Source organism: Bos indicus x Bos taurus, chromosome 15 (genome assembly GCF_003369695.1).
Source record: "Bos indicus x Bos taurus breed Angus x Brahman F1 hybrid chromosome 15, Bos_hybrid_MaternalHap_v2.0, whole genome shotgun sequence".
Taxonomy (NCBI): Eukaryota; Metazoa; Chordata; class Mammalia; order Artiodactyla; family Bovidae; genus Bos; species Bos indicus x Bos taurus.
Window position 1 is genome coordinate 40,015,322 of NC_040090.1, and position 10,575 is coordinate 40,025,896.

The following is a 10,575-nucleotide window of genomic DNA, read 5'->3' on the forward strand; positions in this document are numbered from 1 at the left end:
ATTGCAGGCTCAAACCCACAAGGGCAAGTGCAGACCACAGACGAGATGAATCAGGAGGCGGTTGGGGTCTGTGGAGCCAGGCTGAGAGAGTGTCCTCCTCACCTCATCACGGACTGGAGGATGCTCCCCTTCCCCCCAGTTATAAACTCCGGGTTCCCATCATCCCCTTCTCTTGCCCTCTCACTGCACATCCCTATACCCGCCCCCCTCCCCCATTCTCCAGGTTTTATCCCAAAGCCCTCCCCAGCCACAGCTTGCCTCCTCGCATTTCCACAAGTGTCTGATATCCAGGTGCACCCCCAACTCCCACTCCACAAACCCTAGTTCTTTGCCTCCTGTTTGTAAGGCTAAACGGAGGGTGTGCCTATGGTTGACCAACTTCTCCACATTCTACCTCCCAGAAAATCTCTATTGAGAGAAAGCCAGTGAGAGAGCCCACAGAGGCAGGGACACAGAGGGTAATTGATTCCCCCAAATTAGGTTTCTGCTTTCTAAAGACCAGTATTGTTCCCGTTCTCAATGTGCACAGAGGTATTGAAGATTTCCTTTTTGTTTCCCCGGGCAATGAATGAGCTTAATCCATTTGGCTTTATAAATCAGGAAACTAATATTCGCTCCTTCCATAGCAGCTTTTTAAAAAATTTAATTGGTGGAGGAGGCACAGTTTGTCACCCTCATGCTGTCTCCCAAGCCCCCACTTATCAAAACACATTCTGATTGAGGGGTGGAGAGAGGGCTAGGGGAGGGGAAGGGAGGGCTCATCCTGGTTCCTCCTGCCCTCCTCCATCCTTGCACATTGACCCACATCGTTCATATGGGGCAAAGTTTGTGAAATGAGTGAATTAATTATACTCAATTCAGTGAAGAAAAGGGGGCTGTTCAGAGGTGCTCTTCAGAATGACCTCCCAAACCTGCTGTTCTCATCTTCCACAAACACCGGACATAGCCATGCAGTGACCGAGTTTGGCAACTCCTCCTCACCATCCAGCACAAGCTGCTAGAGTCATCTTCCTGGTGCCAAGACCTGACCCTACTACTCTCCTGCTCAAAAAGTTTCCATGGTTCCCTTTTGTCCACAAGACCAAGACCTAACTGCTTATCAGATCATTTTAGGCCCTTCCCCAGATCTGGGGAAGCCTTTGTAACCACCACTGCCCTTCACTTCAATTTAATTGCTATCTATTGACCTCCAACAACAGCCTCACACTCCTGCCCCTCTGGATTGCTTTGCTGTAATTGAACATACCCTGCAGGTTCTCGCTCTAGTGATTCTTCACATGGCATCCCTCTGCTTAGGAAGCCCTTGCCCACCTCTCAAAATCCTCTAAGGAAACATCTCCCCTGTGTTCCTCTAAGTGAGTGTGTCTGTGTGAAGTCTGGACTTCTAAGTGGTGCGTGCATTGGTCCACTGAAACCTGGAGAATAAGGTCAGTCCCTGAGGGCACAGTTTCAGCTCTCCCCTAGAGTAGAAGGACAGATACCATATGAAGAGTCTACACTGGGTCACTGGAGAAAATGGGAGCCATAGAGGCAGGGGAGGAATTCAGATATAAAAATGAAGGCTCAGAAGGAGAGAACCTTAGGCACCATCTTTTTGTTTCCCCCAGGACTTCAGATGGAAAGGGACCAGAACCCAGGTGCATGCTTCCTATGAATCCAATATTTTGATCTCCATGCTGTTTAGTTCTCTGTGTTGCTAGGCACGGTCACTGTCTAGACTGGTGCTGGCTGTTCCTGGCACTAGGGCTTCTGGCCAAGAGGACAAGAGGGGGCTGAAATTCTGCCCTCTCTCTGCCCTCCAAGCCATGTGCCTGACATAGGCTGCACCTGCCAAAAGAAAGTACTTTTTGCTAATTTTCAGAAAAGCACTATATGGACAAGCATGGCCTTGTACTTGGGTTATCTGCTTGGCAGAATCTGACCCTTGAGTCCAGCCCAGCTTCCTTGCCCCACCCTCACTTACACGGAGGGCCTGTGTGAGCTCTTTGAAGACCAGCCTCATGGTTTTCATAGTGGAAGAGAAAATTAGAGCTTCACCATGATGAGTGGTCAGGGATACTGGAACAGATGCCCAGCCCCATCTCTGAATGTATATGAGCCTCAGGCACTAGTGAAGGACACTGAACTTAGTGTATCCCTGAGATTCGGACATGGATGGACATACTATAAGGATCAAGGTCCCCAGTGGGGACCATGCTGGAGGAGAGACAATGAGGGTCCTGAGAGGAGATCCCCATGGGGGTCTAGATTGAGTAGCAAGGCCTGTAGTTTGGAAGGGCAACAGTTCCAGGTATGGTGCAAAGCTGGGCCTGGCCCACTTCTGCCCAGCACTCCAATGAGAAGAGGGCAATGATGCAGATGAGGAAGCAGGTCACTAAGAGTCCTATAGCTCTACTATCAAAGCCTCCTCTAAAACAGCTGGTCACTAGAAATGACGGGTAACTACAGAGAGGGACAAGAGTACCTGCGTCAGCAGCTCAGTGGCATGGGTGGAAGTGTGTGCATGCAGTGGATGACGAGATGGCAAGAGTATCAGGGAACAACCCTAATATTATGGGAGGCATCTGTATCCCTAGCCTATCAACCCTACCTCCCAACCCTGGGAATATTAGAGAGAAAATAGCTTTATCCAGAACTCAAAATCTGATGGTGTTCAGAGGGCACCTGGATTACATGTATAAGCATTCCTAGAAGGTCTTACACCTTTTTGGAGAGGAGGACCCAGAAGAGAGGAATCAGAATTTGGGGCTGATTGTTATAAACGTGTGAGATCTGGTACCTGACATATGTACGGCATCCACGTTCCAACCTGTTTTAGCTATGTGACCGGCATGAAGGGAGAGGCTGTGGGAGCGAGAACGGGCCAGAATAGCACCCATAGCCAGCCTTGCCTGGGAGGCGGTGGAGCTGAGCCAGAGACGCAAAGGGCGTCATCAATGTCATCAACATCAGGCCAACCAAAGGCTTTGCTCCCACTGCCCCTTGCTGCCCAGAAGCCACACGTGTTCTCCCACACTCTCTTTCTCTTCTTGTCCTCTTTCTCTTCTTGTCTCCACAGCTGTCTGATCTATTCCTCTGCTCCATCGCAGTGTCAGTAGGTGATGTCACTTCCTACTTTAAGAGATGGGATGTGTCCACAGAAAGGCCCACGTCCTCCTGCCCCAGGTCTGTGCTCCTACCATCATTTTCCACATCTGCAACAGGCACCTGGTCATGCATGCCTTCCCTCCTGGAGAACATGACTTTCTTCCTGCTGGGCCCTATCTCTCAGCATGTGCTCTGGTCCACCAGCTACCACTGGTCAAAGGGTCGCATTGGTTCTTCTCCTTCCCTTTGACCTCCTGGTTCTGCTGGACCTTTCACCACAGCAGGCAGGCAAACTCTGGTGTCTTACCTGAAACAAGTCAACAAAGGAGTTCCTAGGACCTCACATCTGCCTTGAGACCTTTTGCCATCTATTCCCTTTGTTGTCACACTTCCTCATCTCCCACTCTCTCCTCCTCCACAACCATCTGGCTTCAGCCTCTGTAAGGCTTGCCAAGGTCACCAGTGACTTTTATGTCACTAAAAGACTATGTTTAGGGCTCACCATACCTCTCAGAATTTAATGCATATAATCCCTTCTGTCTTGAACATGTTTCTTCCTCAGACAGACACATTCTCTGAGTTTTCCTTCTACCCCGTGGACATTCCTTCTAGTCTTCATGGATTGCCAGCTTTTCTTCTTTCATCAGCTGTTAACTATGGCATCCCTCAGGACTGGGTCCCAGGCGTCTCTGAACACCTTCCCCACCTTGAGGTGCCATCTAGGGTTGTTGGTGTGTAGCCCTTACTCAGAATTCTCCCTTTGAGTTCTGCTCTGGTACTTCCACATATCCCCTTGCATAGAATGTTTCATCCCATTGGATGTACCTTAAAATTTAAAATCCAAATTGAGCCTATGATTTTCTTCCCAAATCTTTCTTCATCTTTTTTCAGTAAACCAACCACTCAATTCTTAATACCAGAAATCTAGAAGTAAAGCAGAATTTCAACCAAGCCAGCAAAAGCAACAACAACAAAGGTGTGTGTGTGTGTGTGTGTGTGTGTGTGTGTGTGTGAGGGGGGAAGGAACAGCAAGTATACGGAATAAGATGGAACAAGTAAAGCTAAGTATATCGGTATATTACACTACATGTGAAGAGGCTGAATTTCCCTATCAAAAAACAGATTGTCTGAGTAATTTAAAGCATAAAATATAGCCACATGCTGTTTACAAGAAATATTCTCAAAACAAGGTGATAATGAAGACTGAAAATAAAGCAATGAGCAAAGATACACCAAGTAAATGCAATCAGAGAAGGAGGAGGAACAGCAATATTAATATAAATAAGACTAATTTCAAGGCCAAATGTATATACTGCTTGGTAATTAAGAAACACTCTTTTAAATTACTACTGGATCAAAAACAAAGTCAAAACTGAAATTACAAACCACCTAGTAATGAAAAAGAGAATAGCATACCATGAAGAATTTATAAGACACAGCTGTATTCAGAGGAAAAAATATAGCCATAAACTTTTTTTTGTTTTTTGTTTTTTTTTATATATTTACTATAGATATAAGAGAATTAAAAAAAAATAGTTGGATCATAAGTGCTTTTAACAATGAAACAAAGACTAAAAAAATTTTAACTAAGTATTTAATTTAAGAAATTAGAAAGAGAACAAACTAAGCCCAAAGAAAATAAATGAAATTAACAAAGTTATAAAAATCAGAAATTAACGCAACAGAAAATAAATAATAGAAAAATAATTAAAAGAAAACCCAACCCTGGTTCTTTGAAAAAACCAACAAAATTGATAAACTTTTCCAGGCAACCTTAGTTAAGAAAAACAAGAAAGCAAAAACACACCATATTAGATTTAAGAAAAGAGGCATATCACAGATACAGAAAAGGTTAAAGAATTGTAACAATAATGTACATAAGCTTATGAAAACAAATGTGAAAACCTAGAGGAAATAGATGTTTTCCAGGCAACATAGAAAATTATCAAAATTGAGCACAGAAGTTGAAATCTTGAATAGGCCAATAAACAGAAGCTGTTGTTTTTTTAATGAAAACTCTACTATTAAAACATTACAAGATACCATGTGCACGCATGCTCAGTTGCTTCAGTCATGTCCAGCTCTTTGCAATTCTATGGACTGTACCCCACCAGGCTCCTCTGTACATGGGGAGTCTCCAGGCAAGAATACTGGAGTGGGTTGCTTTGCCCTCCTCCAGGGGATCTTCCTAACCCAGGGATTGAATCCAGACATTGCAGGCAGATTCTTTACTGTCTGAGCCACCAGGGAAGCCCAAGAATACTGAAGTGGGTAGTCTATCCCTTCTCCAGGGGAATTTTCCCAACCCAGGAAGTGAACTGATGTTTCCGGCACCAGGCAAGAATATTGGAGTGGATTGCCTTGTCTTCCTCCAGGGCATCTTCCCAAGCTGGGGGACAAACTCGCGCCTGCTTGCATCTGCTGCATTTCAGGCAGATTCTTTACCCACTGAGTCACCTTGGAAGCCCACAAGATACTGTATGATCCAGCAATTCCTCTCCTGGGAATATACCCCAAAGAATTGAAAACAAAGTCTTAAAGAGGTATTTGTAAACCCCTGTTTGTAGAATCATTATTCACAATAGCCCAAAGCGGGAAGCAACTCATGTGTTCATCAGTGGATGAATAGGTATACTAAATGCGGTATATAGATGTAAAAATATACATATATATATGATAGAATATTATTTGGCCTTAAAAAGGAAGGAAATTCTGATACATGCTACAACTTGGATAAAACTTGAGGACATTATGCTAAGTAAAAAAAGACCATTACAGGAAGACCAATACTGCATGACTTCACTCATAAGAGGTATCTGCTGCTGCTGCTAAGTCGCTTCAGTTGTGTCCAACTCTGTACGACCCCATAGATGGAAGCCTACCAGGCTCCTCTGTCCCTGGGATTCTCCAAGCAAGAATACTGGAGTGGGTTGCCATTTCCTTCTCCAATGCATGGATGCCAAGTCACTTCAGTCATGCCCGACTCTGTGTGATCTTATGTACAGCAGCCCACCAGGCTCCTCCATCCACGGGATTCTCTAGGCAAGAATGCTGGAGTGGTTGCCATTTCCTTCTCCAAAGAGATACCTAGAGCAGTTAAATTCATAGAGACAGAAAGTAGAATTGTGGCTGTCAGAGGCTGAGGGATGGGGAAAACAGGGAGTTTTTGTTTAATGGGTATAGAGTTTCAGTTTTGCAAGATAAAATGAGTTCTGGAGATAGAGTTTGAGTTTTGCAAAATAAAAAGAGTTCTGGGGATTGGCTGCATAACAATGTAAATGTACTTACCCTTAATGACATGTACACTTAAAAATGGATGAGATGGTGAATTTTATGTCATGTGTATTTTACCATAATTAAGAATAAAATAAAAATATTACAAGCCACAGATTATAGCAAAAATGAGTTTTATATAACCTTTAAAAACAGATGATTTTTAATGTTACCTAAATTATTTCCAGACAAGAGAATAATTTGGAAATATTACTGGTTCGTTTTATTCGCTAGCATCTTCTTAATTCCCCAAACTTATAAAGATTGAATTAAAAGAGAAAGAAAAAATTACAGACCAGTTTCAATGAGTGCAAAATCTGAAATAAGGATATTAACTACTAGATATGGGAAAAGTATCACAAATTTACACCATACATAGGAGAGTTCATCATCAAAAACATGATTCTGCATCAAGAAATTTAGCAATATAAGTCCAGTACATCAACTAATGAAAAGGATCAAAATATGACTATAGTAATAGATGCCAAAAACCACTTCATAACATTCAGCAAATATTGCTAATAAAATACAAAGCAAAGCAAAAAAAAGAAGAAAAATATTTTAATTTGATAAAGACTATCTATCAAAACTCAATAACAAATATATGACATTCAGAAGCTCTTGCCAGAAATTGGCAAGAGCATCTCTTGCCAAGATGTCATTACCATCACTAATATTCAACATTTTTTGGAGATTTTAACTAATTCAATAAGACAAAAGTAAACTAATTGGAATAAATAGCTGATTTTTTAAAATGACAAACATGTTTTTTTTTAACAAATGATATGATTGCATTTCAAGAAATTCCAACAAAGTTTAGTTTAGAAGTTACTAGGTGGCTAAATACAAGGTAAAGGAAAATCTATAGTTTTTTTCTCAATGCAATGACATATTAGAAATGTAAATGACAAAAAATTAATTTGCAATCGTGACAAAACAGTAAAATACTAAGGGATAATTTTAAAACAACAATCACAAAGGTAAAGTTCTTTGGATAAAGTTATGAAATCTTATTGAAGGACATATGACAAGATCTAAACGTATAGAAAGGTAGCCATGTTTCAAAGAAAAGACTTATTCTCATAAAAATAATTCATTTCCCACTCCTGACAAGCCAGCCTTTTGGGATTCCCTTATGGCTCAGCTGGTAAAGAATCTGCCTGCAATGCGGGAGACCTGGGTTCGATCCCTGGGATGGGAAGATCCCCTGGAGAAGGGAAAGGCTATCCACGCCAGTATTCTGGTCTGGAGAATTCCATGGACTGTATAGTCCATGGAGTTGCAGAGTCGGACATGACTGAGAGACTTTCACTTCACTTCATTTTCAATGCAATTTCTATTAGAATCTCAAATTAAAAAGTATTTTAGAAATGTAAAAAATTAATTTGAATTATATTTGAAAAATAAGTGTCTGAGTCTAGTTGAGAAAACATGAAAAGAAAGACTAGTTAACAAGTACTTGCATTATTAGATAATAAAAGATATTACAAAGCCACCATGATCTGAACAGTACGGGATAAGCTAGGAAGTGGTAAGTAGAACAGAGGAACAAAGAACCAATATATAGATCCAAATTAGAAAATAATTTAATATATGATAAAATTTCATTTCAGTTCATCAGAGAAAACAATGAATAAATCGAACTGAATAGATAGTTCTCTGAAGAAGATAAACAAATAAGCCAATAAGCCACCTGAAAAGATGTTCATCACTATTGGAAATGCACATCAAACCACAATAATATACCACTTCACATCCACTGCTGCTGCTGCTGCTGCTAAGTCGCTTCAGTCGTGTCCGACTCTGCGACCCCAGAGACGGCAGCCCACCAGGCTCCCCTGTCCCTGGGATTCTCCAGGCAAGAACACTGGAGTGGGTTGCCATTTCCTTCTCCATTGCATGAAAGTGAAAAGTGAAAGTGAAGTCGCTCAGGTTGTCTACTTGAAAGTTACATAGCCGTGTCCAACTCCTAGCGACCCCATGGACTGCAGTCTACTAGGCTCCTCCGTCCCTGGGATTTTCCAGGCAAGAGTACTGGAGTGGGGTGCCATTGCCTTCTCCGTTCACATCCACTAGGAAGCTAAAATCAAAAAGTCAGATAATAACAAATGTTGGTGAAGATGTGGAGAAACTGGAACCCCTAACTGCTGGTGGGAATGTGAAATGGTGCAGCCACTTTGGAAAACAGCCTGGTAATCCCTCAAAAGGTCAACATAGAATCACCATATGACCCATTAATTCTACATCTAGGTATGTAGACAAGAGAACTGAAAACATATCCGCACAAAAAATTTGTACACTGATGTTGAAAGTAGCGTTGTTTATAATAGCCAAAATGTGGGGGAAAAACAAATGGCCATCAACTGACAAGGGATGTTATTGGGCCACAAAAAGGAATGAAATACTGATACATGCCACAAAGTGAATAAGCCTCAGAATGTTATGCTGTGTGAAAAAAGGCAGTTACAAAAGTCTACATATTATATAATTCCATTTATAGAAATGTCAAGAGTAGGCAAGTTTATAGAGACAGAAAACAGACGAGTGGTTGCAGGGGTAGGAACAAGCTAGCACCTAAAATGTTGTTGTTGCTGTTGTTCATATGCTGAGTTGTGTCTGACTCTTTGTAACCCCATGGACTGTAGCCCTCCAGGCTCCCCATCCTTCACTATCTCCCAGAATTTGCTCAAATTCATGTCTACTGAGTAGATGATGCTATCGAACCATCTCATCCTCTATCTAAAGTGTACAAGGTTTCTTTTTGAGATAATGAAAGGTTCTAAAATTGACTATGGTGATTCGCCTATCTAAGAATATATTAAAATACATTAAATTCTATGCTTTAAATGGGTAAATTGTATGTATGTGAATCATATCTCAATAAAGGAGTATGTCAAGGCTGTATATTGTCACCCTGCTTATTTAACTTATATGCAGAGTACATCATGAGAAACGCTGGACTGGAGGAAGCACAAGCTGGAATCAAGATTGCTGGAAGAAATATCAATAACCTCAGATATGCAGATGACACCACCCTTATGGCAGAAAGTGAGGAAGAACTAAAGAGCCTCTTGATGAAAATGAAAGAGGAGAGTGATAAAGTTGGCTTAAAGCTCAACATTCAGAAAACTAAGATCATGGCATCCGGTCCCATCACTTCATGGCAAATAGATGGGGAAACAGTGGACACAGTGGCTAACTTTATTTTTCTGGGCTCCAAAATCACTGCAGATGGTGATTGCAGCCATGAAATTAAAAGACGCTTACTCCTTGGAAGGAAAGTTAGGACCAACCTAGACAACATAATAAAAAGCAGAGACATTACTTTGCCAACAAAGGTCCGTCTAGTCAAGGCTAAGGTTTTTCCAGTGGTCATGTATGGATGTGAGAGTTGGACTATAAAGAAGGCTGAGTGCCGAAGAATTGATGCTTTTGAACTGTGGTGTTGGAGAAGACTCTTGAGAGTCCCTTGGACTGCAAGGAGATCCAACCAGTCAATTTTAAAGGAAATCAGTCCTGGGTGTTCATTGGAGGGACTGATGTTGAAGCTGAAACTCCAATACTTTGGCCACCTGATGCGATGAGCTGACTCATTTGAAAAGACACTGATGCTGGGAAAGACTGGGGGCAGGAGGAGAAGGGGATGACAGAGGATGAGATGGTTGGATGGCATCACTGACTCAATGGACATGGGTTTGAGTGGACTCCGGGAGTTGGTGACGAACAGGGAGGCCTAGCATGCTGCAGTTCATGGGGTCGCAAAGAGTCAGACACAACTGAGCGACTGAACTGAACTGAACTGAAAGTTACTTTTTAAAATGGTGCTGTCATAAATGGGCCAAAGAACTTAATAGACATTTCTCCAAAGAAGACATACAGATGGCTAACAAACACATGAAAAGATGCTCAACATCACTCATTATCAGAGAAATGCAAATCAAAACCACATTGAGGTACCATTTCATGCCAGTCAAGATGGCTGCTATCAAAAAGTCTACAAACAATAAATGCTGGAGAGGATGTGGCAAAAAGGGAACCCTCTTACACTGTTGGTGGGAATGCAAACTAGAACAGTCACTATGGAGAACAGTGTGGAGATTCCTTAAAAAACTGGAAATAGAACTGCCATACAACCCAACAAACTCACTGCTGGGCATACACACTGAGGAAACCAGAATTGAAAGAGACACGTGTACCCCAGTGTTCATCACAGCA